Below are 21,721 nucleotides of genomic sequence, written 5' to 3' on the forward strand. Positions count from 1 at the left end.
GAAACTTCATACTGATGGATTACTTGAATCACTTGACTTTGAGTCACTTGATAGATGCGAAGCATGTCTAATGGGAAAAATGACAAAGACTCCATTTTCTGGTATGATGGAGCGAGCTACTGACTTATTAGAAATCATACATACCGATGTATGTGGACCAATGAGCGTAGCATCGCGCGGTGGTTATCGTTATGTTCTAACCTTCACAGATGATCTGAGTAGATATGGGTATATTTATTTCATGAAACATAAATCCGAAACTTTCGAGAAGTTTAAGGAATTTCAAAGTGAAGTAGAAAATCAACGTAACAAGAAGATTAAATTTCTACGATCTGATCGTGGAGGTGAATATCTGAGTTATGAGTTTGGCATGCATTTAAAGAAATGCGGAATACTTTCACAATTGACACCGCCGGGAACACCTCAACGTAACGGTGTGTCCGAACGTCGTAATCGAACTCTCTTAGATATGGTTCGTAGTATGATGTCTCTTACTGATTTGCCGTTATCATTTTGGAGTTATGCATTAGAGACAGCCGCATTCACTTTAAATAGAGCACCATCAAAATCCGTAGAAACGACACCGTATGAATTATGGTTTAATAAGAAACCTAAGCTGTCGTTGATGGGGTTCGTAGCATAGAAAACAAAAATTTTCTACCGCAAGAACGAATAAAACCAAGATCCAATCTATGGAAAAACACCAAGATCTAATCTACTAGATTGAAGCAACGAGAAAGGTTGGATCCACATACCCTTGTAGATCGCTAAGCGGAAACGAGATCGGATCTCGTGGGTGATGTAGTCGTACACTTGCCGATCTCAAGATCGCGATGACGATCCCTACGGCACTGCAAACGGGCAGCACCTCCGTACTCGGTCACACGTACAGCTCGATGAAGACACCTCCTCCTTGTTCCAGCAAGCGGGGAGATGTGGTAGATGGGATCTAGTCCAGCAGCACGACGGCGTGGTGGTGGTGGAGAGTTTCCGCGGACAGGGCTTCGCCTGTACGCGTTGGGTGGAAGAAACTAGGCAAAATGCGGAGCAAACGGAGCAAACGACCGCGGAACAAAAATCTGATTTAACGCGTCCTACGCGTCTCTAATTATATGCGGAAGGTGTGCAGCTCACGCAAAAATCAGATCGGCCGGCCGTTTCACGTGGCGTGCAAGCCAAGCCGATCTAATCGGCCTGGGAGACGCGCGCGCCAAGGCAGCGATCGAAACGATCGGCCAAGGCAGCGTCGTCTGCTTCCTTGGAAGTAGTGCATGCGGCCATGTCTTCACATGGGCCAAATGCACACGGCCTCTTTCCTTTTATTTATTTCTTTTGCCTTTTTATTTAATAGCTAGTCACGTTACATGAGCTACTTAATTGGCCCATTAGCAAAACTTCTCATAGACTACTTTTAGCCTCATATTTATTTCTACTAAATAAATAAATATATTAATATTTACTAATTCAATTAATTAATAAATCATTAATCATCTTCCCGGAACAATTCCGTAACTCTCCAAAACTATTTCTTTAATCCCGAAACTACCCCTAGCAACATCGAAACCTTAAGTGTGTCACCCTACGGTTCGAGAATGTGCAGACATGATCGAGACGCCTCTCCGACCAATAATCATCAGCGGGACCTGGAGATCCGTAATGACTCCTACATATTCAACGATGAACAATGTGATCGAATGAACCATTAACATACGATACCGATTCCCTTTGTCGCGCGATACTTTACTTGTCCGAGGTTTGATCGTCGGTATCTCCATACCTAGTTCAACCTCGTTTCCGACAAGTACTCTTTACTCGTACCGTGGCATGTCATCTCTTGTGAACTAGTCACATGCTTGCAAGCTAATCAGACGACATTCCACCGAGAGGGCCCAGAGTATATCTATCCGTCATTGAGATGGACAAATCCCACTGTTGATCCATATGCCTCAACTCACACTTTCCGAATACTTAATCCCATCTTTATAACCACCCATTTACGCGAGTGGCGTTTGATGTAATCAAAGTACCCTTCCGGTATAAGTGATTTACATGATCTCATGGTCGAAGGACTAGGTAACTATGTATCGGAAGCTTATAGCAAATTGAACTTAATGACTTGATCTTATGCTACGCTCATTTGGGTGTGTGTCCATTATATCATTCAACTAATGACATAACCTTGTTATTAATAACATCCAATGTTCATGATCACGAAACCATGATCATCCATTAATCAACAAGCTAGTTATACAAGAGGCTTACTAGGGACTCCTTATTGTTTACATAACACACATGTATCAATGTTTCGATTAATACAATTATAGCATGGTATGCAAACATTTATCATAAACACAAAGATATTATAATAACCACTTTATTATTGCCTCTTGGGCATATCTCCAACAGTCTCCCACTTGCACTAGAGTCAATAATCTAGATTACATTGTAAGGTATCTAACACCCATAGCATTCTGGTGTTGGTCATGCTTTGCCCTAGGGAGAGCTTTAGTCAACGGATCTGCAACATTCAGATCTGTGTGTACCTGCAAATCTCTACTTCACCATCTTCGATGTACTCGCGAATCGAATGAAAACGCAGCTTGATATGCTTCAGCTTCTTGTGTGACCTTGGTTCCTTTGCATTGGCGATGGCACCCGTGTTGTCACAATAAATGACTAACGGGTCCAATGCACTAGGAACCACACCAAGCTCAACAATGAACCTCTTCATCCATACCGCTTCCGATGAAGCCTCCGAAGCTGCTATATATTCAGATTCTGTTGAAGATTTCGCCACCGTGCATCGCTTGGAACTGCTCCAGACTTCATCGCCGCACCATTCAATATAAACACGTACGTGGATCGAGACTTAGAGTCATCAGGATCGGTGTTCCAACTTGCATCGGTGTAACTGGTTACAACGAGCTCTTGGTCACCGCCATAACAAAGAAACATATCCTTAGTCCTTTTCAAGTACTTCAGGATATTCTTTACTGCTGTCCAGTGTTCCATTCCTGGATCACTTTGATATCTGCTGGTCAAACTAACAGCATGTGCGATATCCGGTCTAGTACACAGCATATCATACATGAGAGAGCCTACCGCCGAAGCATAGGGGATCTTGCTCATCCTCTCTCTTTCATCTGCTGTAGCTGGACCTTGAGTCTTACTCAAGACTTTACCTGGCAACATAGGCAAGAACCCTTTCTTGCTTTCATCCATTCTAAACTTCTTTAGAATCTTGTCCAGGTATGTACTCTGTGAAAGGCCTATTAGGCGTCTTGATCTATCTCTATAAATCTTGATGCCTAAAATGTATGCTGCTTCACCAAGGTCTTTCATTGAAAAACACTTATTCAAATAACCTTTAACACTGCTTAATAGTTCTATATCATTCCCAATCAATAATATGTCATCTACATATAATATCAGGAACGCTACAGAGCTCCCACTCACTTTCTTGTAAATACAGGCCTCACCATGAGTCCGTATAAACCCGAAGTCTTTGATCACTCCATCAAAGCGTCGGTTCCAACTCCGGGATGCTTGCTTCAGTCCATAAATGGAACGCTGAAGTTTGCATACCTTGTCGATATTTTCGGGATCGACAAAACCTTTGGGTTGTACCATATACAACTCTTCCTCAATATCACCATTAAGGAACGCCGTTTTGACATCCATCTCGCCAAATCTCATAATCGAAAAATGCAGCTATTGCTAACAAAATCCTCACAGACTTTAGCTTCGCTACAGGTGAGAAAGTCTCATCGTAGTCAACTCCTTGAATTTGTCGGAAACCTTTTGCGACAAGTCGAGCTTTATAGACAGTAATATTGCCATCAGCATCTATTTTTCTCTTGAAGATCCATTTATTCTCGACAGCCTTGCGGCTATCAGGTAAGTCTACCAAAGTCCATACTTTGTTATCATACATGGATCCCATTTCGGATTTCATGGCTTCTTGCCATTTGTTGGAATCTGGGCTCATCATTGCTTCTTCATACGTCGCAGGGTCCTCGTCATTGTTGTCCACAATCATGACATTCAGACAGGGATCATACCAATCAGGAGTGGTACGTTCCCTCGTCGATCTGCGAGGTTCAGTAGCTTCCTCGTTCGAAGTTTCATGATCATCATCATTCGCTTCCTCTCCTATCGGTGCAGGCTGTGCATGAACTTCTTCCGGCACTGCGCTACTCTGATCTATGAGAGAAGGTTCATTAACCTCGTCGAGTTCTACTTTCCTTCCAGTCACTTCTTTAGTGAGAAACTCCTTCTCAAGAAAGGATCCGTTCTTGGCAACAAAGATTTTGCCTTCGGATCTGTGATAGAAAGTGTACCCGATTGTTTCTTTAGGGTATCCTATGAAGACGTATTTCTCCGCTTTGGGTTCTAGCTTGTCAGGCTGTAACTTCTTTACATAAGCTTCGCAACCCCAAACTTTAAGGAATGACAGCTTAGGTTTCTTTCCAAACCATAGTTCATACGGTGTCATTTCAACGGATTTAGATGGTGCCCTATTTAAAGTGAATGCGGCTGTCTCTAATGCATAACCCCAAAACGATAACGGCAAATCGGTAAGAGACATCATAGACCGAACCATATCTAAGAGAGTTCGATTACGACGTTCGGACACACCATTACGCTGTGGTGTTCCCGGCGGTGTCAACTGTGAAAGTATTCCGCATTTCTTTAAATGCATGCCAAACTCATAACTCAGATATTCACCTCCGCGATCGAACGCGAAACTTAATCTTCTTGTTACGTTGATTTTCTACTTCACTTTGGAATTCCTTGAACTTCTCAAAAGTCTCGGACTTATGTTTCATAAAGTAAATATATCCATATCTACTCAGATCATCCGTGAAGGTTAGAACATAACGATAACCACCGCGCGATGCTACACTCATTGGTCCGCACACATCGGTATGTATGATTTCCAATAAGTCTGTAGCTCGCTCCATTGTACCGAAAATGGAGTCTTAGTCATTTTTCCCATTAGACATGCTTCGCATCCGTCAAGTGACTCAAAGTCAAGTGACTCAAGAAGTCCATCGGAATGGAGTTTCTTCATGCGCTTCACTCCAATATGACCAAGACGACAGTGCCACATATAAGTAGAATTATCATTCAATTTCATTCGCTTAGCATTAATGTTATGAACATGTGTATCACTACTATCGAGATTTAACAAGAATAAACCATTCATTTCAGGTGCATGGCCATAAAAGACATTACTCATATAAATCGAACAACCATTATTCTCAGACTTAAACGAATAACCGTCTTGCATTAAACAAGATCCAGATACAATGTTCATGCTCAACGCAGGTACCAAATAACAATTATTAAGGTTTAAAACTAATCCCGAAGGTAGATGTAGAGGGAGCGTGCCGACAGCGATCACATCGACTTTGGATCCATTTCCAACGCGCATCGTCACCTCGTCTCTTGCCAGGCTTCGTCTATTCCGCAGCTTCTGTTTCGAGTTACAAATGTGAGCAACCGAACCAGTATCAAATACCCGGGCACTACTACGAGAACCGGTAAGATAGACATCAATAACATGTATATCAAATATACCTTTCTTTTGACGTGGCCGCTCTTCGGATCGGCCAAGTATTTGGGGCAATTGCGCTTCCAGTGCCCCTTCCCCGGCAGTAATAGCACACGGTCTCGGGTTTAGGACCAGCCTTAGGCTTCTCAGGATGCGGTGCAACTTTCTTGCCGCCCTTCTTGAAGTTACCCTTGTTAGGCTTGCCCTGCTTTTTGAAACTGGTGGTCTTGTTGACCATCAACACTTGGTTCTCCTTCTTAATCTCTACTTCAGCAGATTTCAACATGGAAAAGATTTCAGGTAAGTCTTTATTCATGTTCTGCATGTTGTAGTTCATCACGAAGTTCTTGTAACTTGGTGGCAGTGATTGAAGGACACGATGAATACCCAGCTGGTTAGGGATCATCATCCCCAAGTCACCGAGCTTCTTCGCATGCCCGGACATGACGAGCATGTGCTCACTAACGGAGCTGCCCTCTTCCATCATGCGGGTAAAGAACCGCTTCGAGGCCTCATAGCTCTCCACGGCCGCATGAGTCTCAAAGATAAGTTTGAGCTCACGCATCATCTCACGAGGGTCGTGGTGCTCAAAACGCTTTGGAGCTCTGCCTCTAAGCTGCACAAGATGGCACACTCGAACTTCGGAGTACCGAGTTGCCCGAGTCTCATAAACATTCTTTATGTCCTCGGACACCGCAGGAGGTGGTGGGGGACCTAGCGGTGCATCGAGCACATATTGCGAGGCTTCCACCGATGAGGAAAATCCTCACATGACGGAACCAGATCGGTGAAGTTGCTACCATTGCCCTTAAGCTTTTCTTTCTCTAGGAACCGGTTAAAATTGATGGAGGGGGGCGCCATGATCTACAACATATTTGCAAAGAGTTTAGACTAAGTTTATGATAAATTGAGTTCAATTTTAATTCTGAAATTAACTAGGTGAACTCCCACTTAAAACAACATCCCTCGCATTGTCTTAGTGATTACACGAACCAAATCCACTACACCAAGTCCGATCTTCACGAGAAAAGATGTAGCTTCAAAGGCGAACACTCAAAGTGTTCATCATATCATTCATATGATTCATGCTCTACCTTTCGGTATCCCGTGTTCCGAGACCATGTCTGTACATGCTAGGCTCGTCAAGGCAACCTTGGTATCCGCGTGTGCAAATCTGGCTTGCACCCGTTGTATGCACATGTAGAGTCTATCACACCCGATCATCACGAGATGCTTCGAAACGACAAGTCTTAGCAACGGTGCATACTAAGGATGAACACTTTATTATCTTGATATTTAGTGAGAGGGATCATCTTATAATGCTACCGTCGCGATCTAAGCAAAATAAGATGCATAAAAGGATTAACATCACATGCAATTCATAATGTGTGATATGATATGGCCTTTCTTCTTTGTGCTTTTGATCTCCATCTCCAAAGCACGGACATGATCTCCATCATCACCAGCATGGTGTCAAGGTCAGTGGCGCCGCTTCATGGTTGTCCATCACTTATAGCTACTATAACAACTACTTGAAATAAAGCTATTACATGGTGAATAGACACGCAGGTCTTTAACAAAAATTAAAGACAACCATTAGGCTCCTGCCGGTTGCCATAATACAATAATGAACATCTCATACATCAGATATAATCACCATCACATCATGGCCATATCACATCACCAAACCCTGCAAAAACAAGTTAGACGCCTCTAATTTGGTTTGCATATTTTACGTGGTTTAGGGTTTTCGAGTAAGATCCAATCTACCTACGAACATGAACCACAACGGTGATACTAGTGTTGACAATAGAAGTGTAAATTACAATCTTCACTATGGTGGGAGAGACAGACACCCGCAAAGCCACTTATGCAATACAAGTTGCATGTCAAGCGTGGAGCAAGTCTCATGAGACGCGGTCATGTAAGGTTAGCCCGGGCCGCTTCATCCCACCATCCCGCAAGAAGCAAAGTACACAAACTAAAGCAACAAGAGCATCACCGCCCACAAAACCATTGTGTTCTACTCGTGCAACAGATCTATGCATAGACATGGCTCTGATACCACTGATGGGGTTCGTAGCATAGAAAACAAAAATTTTCTACCGCAAGAACGAATAAAACCAAGATCCAATCTATGGAAAAACACCAAGATCTAATCTACTAGATTGAAGCAACGAGAAAGGTTGGATCCACATACCCTTGTAGATCGCTAGCGGAAACGAGATCGGATCTCGTGGGTGATGTAGTCGTACACTTGCCGATCTCAAGATCGCGATGACGATCCCTCCGGCACTGCAAACGGGCAGCACCTCCGTACTCGGTCACACGTACAGCTCGATGAAGACACCTCCTCCTTGTTCCAGCAAGCGGGGAGATGTGGTAGATGGGATCTAGTCCAGAGAGCACGACGGCGTGGTGGTGGTGGAGAGTTTCCGCGGACGGGGCTTCGCCTCGTACGCGTTGGGTGGAAGAAACTAGGCAAAATGCGGAGCAAACGGAGCAAACGACCGCGGAACAAAAATCTGATTTAACGCGTCCTACGCGTCTCTATTTATATGCGGAAGGTGTGCAGCTCACGCAAAAATCAGATCGGCCGGCCGTTTCACGTGGCGTGCAAGCCAAGCCGATCTAATCGGCCTGGGAGACGCGCGCGCCAAGGCAGCGATCGAAACGATCGGCCAAGGCAGCGTCGCTGCTTCCCTGGAAGTAGTGCATGCGGCCATGTCTTCACATGGGCCAAATGCACACGGCCTCTTTCCTTTTATTTATTTCTTTTGCCTTTTTATTTAATAGCTAGTCTGTTTCATGAGCTACTTAATTGGCCCATTAGCAAAACTTCTCATAGACTACTTTTAGCCTCATATTTATTTCTACTAAATAAATAAATATATTAATATTTACTAATTCAATTAATTAATAAATCATTAATCATCTTCCCGGAACAATTCCGTAACTCTCCAAAACTATTTCTTTAATCCCGAAACTACCCCTAGCAACATCGAAACCTTAAGTGTGTCACCCTACGGTTCGAGAATGTGCAGATATGATCGAGACGCCTCTCCGACCAATAATCATCAGCGGGACCTGGAGATCCGTAATGACTCCTACATATTCAACGATGAACAATGTGATCGAATGAACCATTAACATACGATACCGATTCCCTTTGTCGCACGATACTTTACTTGTCCGAGGTTTGATCGTCGGTATCTCCATACCTAGTTCAACCTCGTTTCCGACAAGTACTCTTTACTCGTACCGTGGCATGTCATCTCTTGTGAACTAGTCACATGCTTGCAAGCTAATCAGACGACATTCCACCGAGAGGGCCCAGAGTATATCTATCCATCATTGAGATGGACAAATCCCACTGTTGATCCATATGCCTCAACTCACACTTTCCGAATACTTAATCCCATCTTTATAACCACCCATTTACGCAGTGGCGTTTGATGTAATCAAAGTACCCTTCCGGTATAAGTGATTTACATGATCTCATGGTCGAAGGACTAGGTAACTATGTATCGGAAGCTTATAGCAAATTGAACTTAATGACTTGATCTTATGCTACGCTCATTTGGGTGTGTGTCCATTATATCATTCAACTAATGACATAACCTTGTTATTAATAACATCCAATGTTCATGATCACGAAACCATGATCATCCATTAATCAACAAGCTAGTTATACAAGAGGCTTACTAGGGACTCCTTGTTGTTTACATAACACACATGTATCAATGTTTCGATTAATACAATTATAGCATGGTATGCAAACATTTATCATAAACACAAAGATATTATAATAACCACTTTATTATTGCCTCTTGGGCATATCTCCAACAATCGTTCCTGAAAGTTTGGGGTTGCGAAGCCTATGTAAAGAAGTTACAACCGGACAAGCTAGAACCCAAAGCGGAGAAATGCGTCTTCATAGGATACCCTAAGGAAACTATAGGGTACACTTTCTATCACAGATCCGAAGGCAAAATCTTTGTTGCTAAGAACGGAACCTTTCTTGAGAAAGAATTTCTCACTAAAGAAGTGACTCGGAAGAAAAGTAGAACTCGATGAGATTGATGAATCTATACTCGTTGATCAGAGTAGCGCAGTACCGGAAGTTGTACCTGTACCGCCTACACCGGCAACAGAGGAAGCTAATGATAATGATCATGAAACTTCGAACGAGGAAACTATTGAACCTCGCAGATCGACAAGGGAACGTACCACTCCTGATTGGTATGATCCTTGTCTAAATGTCATGATTGTGGATAACAATGATGAGGACCCTGCGACGTATGAAGAAGCGATGATGAGCCCAGATTCCAACAAATGGCAAGAAGCCACGAAATCCGAAATGGGATCCATGTATGATAACAAAGTATGGACTTTGGTAGACTTACCTGATAGCCGAAAGGCTGTCGAAAATAAATGGATCTTCAAGAGAAAAACAGATGCTGATGGTAATATTACTGTCTATAAAGCTCGACTTGTCGCAAAGGGTTTCCGACAAATTCAAGGAGTTGACTACGATGAGACATTCTCACCTGTAGCGAAGCTAAAATCTGTGAGGATTTTGTTAGCAATAGCTGCATTTTTCGATTATGAGATTTGGCGTATGGATGTCAAAACGGCGTTCCTTAATGGAGACATTGAGGAAGAGTTGTATATGGTACAACCCAAAGGTTTTGTTGATCCTAAAAATGCCGACAAAGTATGCAAACTTCAGCGTTCAATCTATGGATCGAAGCAAGCATCAAGAAGTTGGAACCGACGCTTTGATAAGGTGATCAAAGACTTCGGGTTTATACAGGTGTCATGGAGAGGCCTCGTATTTACAAGAAAGTGAGTGGGAGCTCCGTAGCATTCCCGATATTATATGTAGATGACATATTATTGATCGGGAATGATATAGAACTATTAAGCAGTTGTTAAAGGTTATTTGAATAATAGTTTTTCAATGAAAGACCTTGGTGAAGCATCGTATATATTAGGCATCAAGATTTATAGAGATAGATCAAGACGCCTAATAGGGCTATCACAGAGTACATATCTCGGACAAGATTCTAAAGAAGTTTAGAATGGACGAAAGTAAGAAAGGGTTCTTACCTATGTTACCGTGCAAGGTATTGAGTAAGACTCAAGGACCGGCTACAGCAGAAGAAAGAGAAAGGATGAGTAATATCCCCTATGCCTCGGCGATGAGGATCTATCGTGTATGCCATGCTATGTACTAGACCGGATATAGCACATGCTCGTTAGTTTGACTAGCAGATATCAAAGTGATCCAGGAATGGAACACCGGACAGTGGTCAAGAATATCCCGAAGTACTTGAAAAGAACTAAGGATATGTTTCTTTGTTATGGAGGTGACCAAGAGCTCGTTGTAAACGGTTACACCGATGCAAGTTGGAACACCGATCCCGATGACTCTAAGTCACAATCTGGGTACGTGTTTATATTGAATGGTGCTGCAAGTAAGTCGGGCAAGCTCGAAGCGAGTGCACGGTGGCGAAGTCTTCAACGTGAATCGAGTACATAGCGGCTTCGGAGGCTTCATCGAAGCGGTATGGATGAAGAGGTTCATTGTAGAGCTCGGTGTGGTTCCTAGTGCATTGGACCCATTAATCATTTACTCGTGATAACATGGGTGCCATCGCCAATGCACAAGAGCCAAGGTCACACAAGAGGTCGAAGCATATCAAGCTGCGTTACCACTCGATTCGCGAGTACATCGAAGATGGAGAAGTAAAGATTTGCAAAGTACACACCGATCCGAATGTAGCAGATCCGTTGACTAAAGCTCTCCCTAGGGCAAAGCATGACCAACACCGTAATGCCATGGGTGTTAGGTATATTACAATGTAATCTAGATTATTGACTCTAGTGCAAGTGGGAGATCGAAGGAGATATGCCCTAGAGGCAATAATAAAGTGGTTATTATTTATATCTTTATGTTTATGATAAATGTTTATATATCATGCTATAATTGTATTAACCGAAACATTAGTACATGTGTGATATGTAGACAAACAAGAAGTCCCTAGTATGCCTCTTAAACTAGCTTGTTGATTAATGGATGATTAGTTTCATAATCATGAACATTGGATGTTATTAATAACAAGGTTATGTCATTGTATGAATGATGTAATGGACACACCCAATTAAGCGTAGCATAAGATCTCGTCATTAAGTTATTTGCTATAAGCTTTCGATACATAGTTACCTAGTCCTTATGACCATGAGATCATGTAAATCACTCATACCGGAAAGGTACTTTGATTACACCAAACACCACCTGCGTAAATGGGTGGTTATAAAGGTGGGATTAAGTATCCGAAAAGTATGAGTTGAGGCATATGGATCAACAAGTGGGATTTGTCCATCCCGATGACGGATAGATATACTCCGGGCCCTCTCGGTGAAATGTCGTCTAATGTCTTGCAAGCATATGAATGAGTTCATAAGAGACCACATACCACGGTACGAGTAAAGAGTACTTGTCGGAGACGAGGTTGAGCAAGGTATAGAGTGATACCGAAGATCAAACCTCTGGACAAGTAAAATATCGCGAGACAAAGGGAATTGGTATTGTATGTGAATGGTTCATTCGATCACTAAAGTCATCGTTGAATATGTGGGAGCCATTATGGATCTCCGGATCCCGCTATTGGTTATTGGTCGGAGTGAGTACTCAACCATGTCCGCATAGTTCACGAACCGTAGGGTGACACACTTAAAGTTGGATGTTGAAATGGTAGAACTTGAATATGGAATGGAGTTCGAATATTTGTTCGGAGTCCCGGATGAGATCCCGGACATCACGAGGAGTTCCGGAATGGTCCGGAGAATAAGATTCATATATAGGATGTCATTTTATGTGAATTAAAATGTCGCGGAAGGTTCTATGGAAGGTTCTAGAAGGTTCTAGAAAAGTCCGGAAGAAACCACCAAGGAAGGTGGAGTCCACATGGGACTCCACCTCCATGGCCGGCCAACCCTAGTGGGGGAGGAGTCCCAAGTGGACTCCCCCTTAGGGGGCCGTCCACCCCCCCACATGGGAGGTGGAACTCCCACCTTTGGTGGGAGTCCTAGCTTGGCTAGGTTTCCCCCTCTTATGGAAGGTTTTTGGTTCGGGTCTTATTCGAAGACTTGGACACCAACACTTGGGGATCCACCTATATAATGAGGGGCCAAGGGAGGGGGCCGGCCACCCCAAGACCACAAGCTGGCCGCCCCCTTGAAGTGGCCGGCCACCCCTCCCAAACCCTAGCCGCCCCCTCTCCTCCATATCTCCCGCGTAGCTTAGCGAAGCTCCGCCGGACTTCTCCACCGCCACCGACACCACGCCGTCGTGCCGTCGGATTCAAGAGGAGCTACTACTTCCGCTGCCCGCCGGAACGGGAGGTGGACGTCGTCTTCATCAACAACCGAACGTGTGACCGAGTACGGAGGTGCTGCCCGTTCGTGGCGCCGGAACCGATCGTGATCAAGATCTTCTACGCGCTTTTGCAAGCGGCAAGTGAACGTCTACCGCAGCAACAAGAGCCTCATCTTGTAGGCTTTGGAATCTCTGCAAGGGTGAGACTCGATAATCCCCTCGTTGCTACCGTCTTCTAGATTGCATCTTGGCTTGGATTTCGTGTTTGCGGTAGGAAAATTTTTGTTTTCTATGCAACGTTATCCTACAAGTGTCGACGGCATGGTCATGGGCGGAGGTCGGGCGGCGTTCCCAGACTGGCGGCGGCTGTCTCGCCGGATGATGGTGGCAAGCCGCGGGTCTATAGGTCCCCCACACCTAGGCATGTCGTCTTGTGGCGGCGCAGTGGGGCGTGGGGTGGTTTGGCTGGTGGAGGGATGCGGAGGCGGCGCTACGACAGCGGCGTCCCTTGGTGGTCGATGCCGGCCGCAGCCTTGAGTTACTGCCGGCGGCGGTGTGGCCAGGGCCTGATCTGGGCCCAGATGGGCTTGGCGGGCTGTTGACAGCCTGCTGTCGGGGGCTGCTGTGTAGCCTGTTGGCTCCCGCATCCGAGGGTCGTTCGCTCTGTCGGCTTTTCGGTGTAACAGGAGGCGGGGATGGCCGATTGCGTGGAGGCTCGGCCTGAATAAAGGCGGCAGTCCTAGGATTTCTCTCGCGCCAAGACGAAGACCTGCTTGTTGCATGTCCTACTGAATTTGGCTGGATTGTTGAGTTCCGGAAGGCTCCGTCGACGAATGTAACAGTGCACGTTATGCGTGGAGTTTGCTGGATCGGGTGGTATTCGGTCGTGCGCACCATGCTTTTATTCTGACCGTTTGGTTCTAAAGGGAGTGGCTCGAAGCTCTACTCTATGTTGCCATTAGATGACATTCTGGTCCATGGTGAAATTAGATACGGAGAATATCATGAAGGCCAGATTGGAGGACTAGCAATGGAGGTTCGAGTCTCTGCGATATTGAGGAACTTGCTTGGCATTCTGGGTTCGCAGCAGCAGTATTTAAGTGGGAGCGGCAGCACAGATGAAGTTCAGAGTCTTACCTTTCAGGGTGAAAATTCAAGGTGTGGCTTTAATTGGTTGTGCCTGGCAATGGTCTTTTTGAAGGCATTGTTTTGATAACGGGGACTATCTTCAGGGTGAAAATCTAAGGTCTTTTGATCGGGCGACGATGGCGCTTGTGCACTGTTCTCTTCTTGGATGCATCACTTTTGGAGAGCCTAGAGTTCAACTGTTGTCTTGGTTGTGAATGTATTGTTGCTGCTACGGCTGCAATATCGTAGTGGGACTTTTTATTTCATAGTTTTGTTCTTTTTACTATTTGGCTATGTAAATCCGTACTACCGTTAGGGTATTGCGTTGTTGCAGAAGCTGGATGTAATTGGTATCTCTCCATATTAATATATTCCCTTTATCGAAAAAGAGTTAAAGTTGAATATTGTAATAAGGAAGCCAATAAAGTAGCACATGAGCTAGCTATTATTTCAGAACCTTCGTGTATTTGGATCGATGAGCCCCTAGTTTTATTTTGAATGTTCAGTAAAAGGTGCAACTATTGTTTTCAAATCAACAAATCTTGTTGGCTGACATTCTCTAGAAGAAAAGGACAAAACATTTTCTCCATTACAAGAGGTCTTCTCTAACTCACAGTTACCCACCCGTATTCTTGTTTAATTTGAACAACCCCATTTTAGAACCATCCAAACAATATCCATTGTACACTGTGTTTTTTTTTTCTCTTTTACAGATGAAGTGGAATAAGAAAAGACGGCATTATCGACCGTTGTACATCCTCTAGCCCCGTTTGGATTTGTGAGATTGAAGCAACTACGATGTGTCCGTAGATTTGTGAGGTCATACGAAGTTGAAGTATGATTTTGAAAAATTCCACGTTGTTAGTGTGTTGTAGCTATTTTCCATCTTATTTTGTATTGTTGATGAGTCAGGGTAACTAATTTATTTTGTTGGTTTTTTGTGTCAAGTATTGAGTTTGAATGTATAGTATAGTTTAGTGCCAACTACATATGGGTTTATCTGCTCCAATTATTGCAACCTCGTACCTCAATTAGTTTGTGCGGTTGTCTACTTTGTAGGTTCAAGTGGTAATGGTTTGACTCATCGTGTTTAAGAAAATCCTTTCTGACTACATTCATCTGAAAGTGATGTATTTTGCTAATTTTTTCTTATTCTCATAGTAGTTTTAAGTATGATTTTTTAGTTCTCAACTAATAGTACCCTCTCTGATTTTGAATACAAGGTCACTTTAGAATCTTCAAGGTGTTACCTGGCGCAGCATCCTCTGTTGCAAGAAAAACAAATTGTTGCTTTGAGTAGGTCATAACAAGGAATGATGTCAACCTTTGGTTGACAAAGCTATAGTATATTGTTGTTTTCATTATTGTTACTTGTACCAATTGTTAGTTCATGTAGGAACCGGCAGCAAACATTGAAGGTAATGTGAAATAGAAGTGCATCATTCGGCTTGCACTCTTGAAGAATATCTCTTTCCTTTAGTTGCATGGTGTAGCCATTGAGCTATTCATTAAAAAAGTATTTTCACTGGCATATCTTCCACAACACCGATAATTTTCACATTAAATATGTGCGACAAGACAAAAACTTGAGGACCCGTGAAAATACATGGATGCTCCACCAGTAATATATATGGTGGCCATTTCCTTGTTTGTCGTCACTTTAGATCCAAATTCTATTCTCCGCTCAACGCGGGCGCTATTGCTGTTCTCCTTCAAGGGTTTGGCTCATGGTCTGGGCCCAATAAGGCATGTTTTCTATGAGTTTCTTTTGCGTTTTTATGTTTTCTCTTGTGTTTTCTGTTTTCCTTCCTTTTTATTTTTGTTTGAAAACGTTTTCATTAAGAAATCCAAGTTTTTGAAAAAAGAGACCATCGAAAATTATTCAAGGCTTAAAAAACTATTCATGAGCTCAAAAACATATCAGGAGTTTTGAAAAAATGTTCACATCCTTCAAAGAAAATACATTCATGGCTTCAAAGAATATTCACTGTTTTTTTATATTTATGAGTTTTCAGAAAATATTCTCGGCTTCAAAAAATTGCTCTACTTCGTTAAGCTGAGTTTTGTAAATAAAAATCTTGTACTCCCTCCAATTCATATTATTATACTGGAAGTAGGAGTTTTGTAAATTTAAAAACTTGATACTCCCTCCAATTCATAATATTCTCGGGATCCCATCGAAGTCCCACTGAAGTCCCACCTGCAGTACATTTTACTTTTTCTAGTGTAAATTTTGAACTAGAAAAGACAAAATACACTAAAAGTGAAACCCCACCGGGATACCACCTTAACACCCTACATATTATTGTAGCTTATATATTATATATTATCGATAGGTAATATGAATCGGAAGGAGTACTAAAATTCAAGCGTTTCCCTTTTTCGATTGCTCAGGGCGAGCACAAGGTCATATAGACACGGAGGCGGGCCTCATCTCCCACTCCCAACCACCGGCGGCCCCTAGGCGCGCACGCACCGTACTCGGGACGAGAGTCAGGAATCAGGACATGGCGTCCAACTCCGGGTTCTGATGCTGCATTCTTGACAAAACCGTAGAGGTTCCAGCCTTTTTCTTCAGGAAGGCAGAGTACCAGCGAGCCGAGAGCCTGGCTCGCCGTGGCCGCCTCTCGTCAGCGAAGTCGACGTGGTACATGCCGTACTTGGACTGGTACCCACTCAGGAACTCGAACACATCCATGAATGACCAGGCGAAATAGCCTCTCACGTCAGCTCGGTTCCTGCAGAACAAGAGATCGAGCAAGCTTCCTCTTACTCCTGAAACGAATGGGTTAACGGGCAGAGCTGCTCTCTTGCACTGTTTTGGAAGTAAAATGCTGAAGCAACTAGATTTGTTTGGTCTTGACGCACCTAACTGCGTTTAGCGTGCTTTCCATGTGGCTGCTCAAGTAACCGATCCTGTCGGTGTCATATAGATTGTCGTCGGCAGAGCCCATACCTGGCGGTTGTATGAATCAATTATATTCATTAGCACAGGCTTACTTCTGACGGGAAATCAGGATTACCATTCTCTTGCACATAGATAGGAAGGTTCCCGTAGGCTTCTTTCAGGTACTCCAGTACAAGTTGCAACCCTTTTGGATCACTTGGAACATTTTCTGGGGCACCCTGCAGACCAAAGGTTATCTTTAAAAGTTATTTTAAAACTTATGATATCATCATTTTTAAGTGTGGTCTTAACCCACGCACGCACGCGACTCTCTCACCCACGTGACCCTGGCGGCGCGCCGCCCATGGAACCCGACGCACGCGATCCTCCAGCGCCCTCTCCTCCGTCCTCTCCTCCCTCCACCGCCGCCAAAGGCGTCGCCGGCCAAAGGCTGCTCGGCGTGGCGGCGGCGGGACGCCCGCTGGGAGCGGCCAGGGGTGAGAGGCGGCGCCCTCCACACCTCTGTATCAGCTGAGATGCGTGGCGTGACGTCGGCCGAAGCTGCTAGCGGTGGCAAGGTCTCGACCTCCTCTTCGACAGCGACGACGGCCGGCGGCGCTGCTGCATCTTCTGGACGTCAGGGCGGTGGCCCCAGGCATGCTTGTGGCGCCTTTCTCCTCCGAGAAGGACGGCCAAGATGGGATTGAGTGTGGTGCATCTTGGGATCCAATACTGATCTCCGGCGATGAGGATCCTGACAGGGATGAGCTTGGAGTGACGGGGCAGCCGGTGAGAACCGTACCTCGACCTCGGTCTTGGTGGATGATGGCGGCGCCGCTTGACGTCGTTACCTTGTCGGCGGCATCGTCTTTGTGTGTCTCGTCATTTTTATCGGCTTGGCATGAATAATGGTGGATGTCCTAGGATTCGTCTCGCGCCAAGTGAAGATTGGTCGGATGCTTCTTCCTGCCGGGTTGGCTGGATTGCCATGTTCCGAAAGGTCCTGCCGGTGAAATTTATTGTGCAATCAATGCCTGAAGATTGCTGGATTGGGTGCTTTCTGTCACGCGCACCCATGTTTTTTATCTGACCGTTTGGTTTCAGAGGGAGCCTTCGAAGCTCTGCTGGCTGTTAATATCATGGAGTTTTCTTTCCATGGTGCTGGCGGAGAAAGTCGTGAAAGCCAAGGTCGGTGGAAGAGCAACGGTGGTCGGATCTTGGTGGTGAGGTGGAATTGGCTTGGAGCTTCGTGACTTCGAACATCGACTTGTATGTGGGGGCGACTGCACAGGAAAAAAATTCAGGGTAAAAATCCAAGGTCTGGCCTTAACTGGTTGTGACTGGCAATGTTCTTGTTGAAGGCATTGTTTTGTGAGAGAGGACTTTCTTCGGGATGAAAACCTAAGATCTGTGATCGGGCGACGACAGCGTTTGTGCACTGTTTTCTTCTTGGAGGCGTCGCTATGGAGAAGCTGATCTTCTGGTGTTGTCTTGGTGGTGTCAAAGTTGTTGTTCAGAGTTTTCGATCTCTGTAGCGGGGTTTTTCTTTTTTTTTTGTAATTCTTCTATCTTTTTTGGCTGTGTGCATCATTTATGCCATTAGGGCATGATGTTGTTGCAGAGGCTATGTTTAATTGGTATCTACGCGATATTAATATATGCTCTTTATCAAAAAATCATTTTTAATTGTGTATTTTTTTTGTCATATCTCATGATTCAGTTGAGAATTTTTTTGACAGGTGATTCAGTTGGAGACTTGAGATCATATAATCCAACAGATGTGCATTGCTTGGCAACAAGAACTGGAGTTATTGCAAAACACATTGCTGGCACATCCTTTTACCTTACCAACTGGCGGGTCTGTCGGAGAACCTGCGTCGTAGAAAGAAATCACGTGTTAGAAAACACTACTGTGACACTTTTCAGTTACATTTGTCTAGTGAAGTGGTGAACAGATTACTTTGAGATTAAAATGGTTAAAAAAAGTTATAGTTCGTAGATGCAGTAGTATGGCAGAAAATGTAAATAGGCGACCTAAAAAACAAGGCTCTGAAGATAAATAATAGACATTGAACATGTTTAGGGATGGCTGAACACTTAGATCAGAGAAATGCCCAACATTTGTGACTCCAGCCTATTTTTGCATATCTTAGTTGCATTATTTGCTTTTGAGCACAATGCGCCGAGACAAACAAAAAAAAACGTGTCAAATTCCACATCCACATGCCACAAAACTACGAGCAATAACAATTCTAGTATCACCATCCAGAAAAGGATACTTACCTCTGTAATAAATTGACATGTCTGCATTGTAGTCTCGAACACCTGTCCCTAGAGGGCGATCATTCACATAGAGAATAGTAGTAATTTATTCCAATAAAATCTAAAGAGCCCCTGATAAGTTCAGACTGATCTTTTGTGAAGGGTGGAAGGCGAGAGCCAACATTCTTCCTCATTACTTCTGGGTAGTCCCCAAACACCAATGGCTCTAATATCCTGCCAGCACTGCAGTTAAGATGTAAAACATGCACGGATTATGTAGGTTAAATAAATGGTTGCAGTGGCAAAATAGAGGTAAAATATATAAAGAATACGTTATCAACGGGGGAATAATCCCCCCCTTGGCCATACGTTCTTATATAAAATATGAGAACTCTCTGTGCTCTTTCAGCACGAATAGCACCCCTAACAAGTTCGCGCTTTGCGCAGGATTCGAACTCAGGATGGACGGGTTCAGCACCTTGAACTTCAGCCACTGAGCTAGCACTCAGTTCTCAAAATGGAGGTAAAATATCATACCAGCCAAACAAGAAATGTTTACACCTCTGAGTTGCTTCTAAATCCACCGTGGAATTTGTTAGTGGATAAGTCCAGAAGGAGAAGATATTTATGCTGACAACTCCTTTTTGCATGGGCTGCATACAAAAGGTTCATTTTTAGTTTTTATGAGCCTGGGGCAGCCAGCTTTGATGATGGGTTCTGTTGCGCCCCCGGTCCCGATGCAGCCTTTGGTTCCGGTTCCTGTTGCGGTTGCTCCTGTGGTGAAGCAGAAGAAGGCCGGAAAATGCTGGAAATGCGATGTTAAGACTCATGCTACAAAGGACTGTAAGGCTATTCATTATTGTCTGATTTGTGATTCTGGGGCACATCCTACTATTAGATGCCCAATTCTGAAGTTACCTCGACCTTCGAGCTTCTTTGTTGGTTGCGGTAATGATGCCACCCTTGATCTTCAGATTCCAGACTCAGTGTATAAGCCACAGATGATTTCTTCTGGAACACCCACAGCTTTAGTGCAGGTGTCAGGGGAGGGAACTGTCTCTGCAGCTGATGTTCAGAGTCTGATGGCCCGCATGTGTCCAGGGAACCCAGCATGGACATGGGAGGCGGTGCCCCATGGGGCTAATGCCTTTCTTATTGGCATCCCTACAGCTGATGATCTGTCCAGGATTGATGGTATGCAGATGAGTGTGCCCAAGGTTAATGCTCAGGTTCTAGTTTCTTCTTGGGTACATCAGGATGTGCAGCCTCTCTTCGTTATGGAGCCGGTTTGGGTACATGTCAGTGGAGTCCCGGACTCTGTTCGCCATTTCCTCGGTCTCTGGGCAGTGGGTTCTCTTATTGGCACCACTCTTGATGTTGATTTGTTCTCGCTTCGGAGTCAGGGGATTATTCGTGTGCTAGTGGCTATGCGTGACCCTTCGGCTCCGGAGAAGAATAATGGTTGCCTGGAGGTGGTTGCTCTTTTAAAGCTTAATGGTTATCTTTTTCGTTTCGGCCGTGAGGCGGTGGGGTTCCAGCCGGACCCTCGGTTTTGTCCTTTTTTCCGGAAAGAAGGAGGGGATGATGATGGTTCTCATGGTTCCGACGAGGACAGGCATGATGAAGCTCCCATCGATGCGGCGCCGGAGGCTGCTCGGTATGGATGTTGATGGTCACCCTCCCTCGCATACGTGCACACCGGTGGTGCAGACCGCGCAAGTGGCGTTGACTCCGTTCAACCACTCGCCGATGACAGTATAGAGGGCGGCAGATTGTGGCTCGAGCTAGAGTCGAGTCGCCGCACTTGGTAGCCTCTTCTCCCGTGGCTCCACGGGAGCCCTCACCTTCCGCAGTTCGGACTTTTATGCAGGGTCGCACTCGTCCGGTCTCAGTTCTACCGCGGGCGCATCAGCCACTGACTCCGGCTTCTACTTCGCCTCAGTCGGGTTCAGTGGTGCAGCCGCTGTCGATGGAGACGCTGTCCTCTGCGTCGGCGCAGTATCCACAGCCGACCTCGCCGCCCCACCAGGCCGTGACACCCGCGTCGGGGCAGCAGGCCGCGGCGTCTTTGGCCTCGACCCCCGCGTCGGGATCCTCGCCACAGCCGGCCACGGCGTCCCCGCTTCAGACCGTTGGGGCGGCCGCGCCGTCGGTGCAGCAGGGAGTCGTGGTATCTTCTTCGCCGAGGCAGCCAGCCTCGGAGGGCGACACGCAGAGGGCCGGATGGTCACGCAGGCCGTGCCTTCTCCGTCTCTACCGGTTCCGAGAGGCGCTGCGGTGGAGGAGCTGCAGACTCGGGGACCGAGCCGCCTATGGCGGCTAAGTCTTCCGAGACAGCGGCTCCGACGGCTTCCGCGCCTACGACGGTCATGGCGGGGATGATACAGGGGCTTCTTCACCCAGCACTCCCGTGTCATCGCCATCTTCTTCACCGGCTGGTTCGCCGCCTCGCTCGCCCACCTCTTCGCCAGCCTCCTTGCGGCAGCCTTCACCCACGGTTCCT

At 45.2% G+C, this 21,721-nt stretch overlaps 1 pseudogene; it reads right to left on the bottom strand.

Moving 5' to 3' along the window:
* Positions 1 to 16,569: 16,569 nt before the first annotated feature.
* LOC124662958 overlaps positions 16,570 to 21,721 on the bottom strand; it is a 43,371-nt pseudogene continuing 38,219 nt past the window's right edge.

This window comes from Lolium rigidum, chromosome 6 (assembly GCF_022539505.1).
Source record: "Lolium rigidum isolate FL_2022 chromosome 6, APGP_CSIRO_Lrig_0.1, whole genome shotgun sequence".
Classification (NCBI taxonomy): Eukaryota; Viridiplantae; Streptophyta; class Magnoliopsida; order Poales; family Poaceae; genus Lolium; species Lolium rigidum.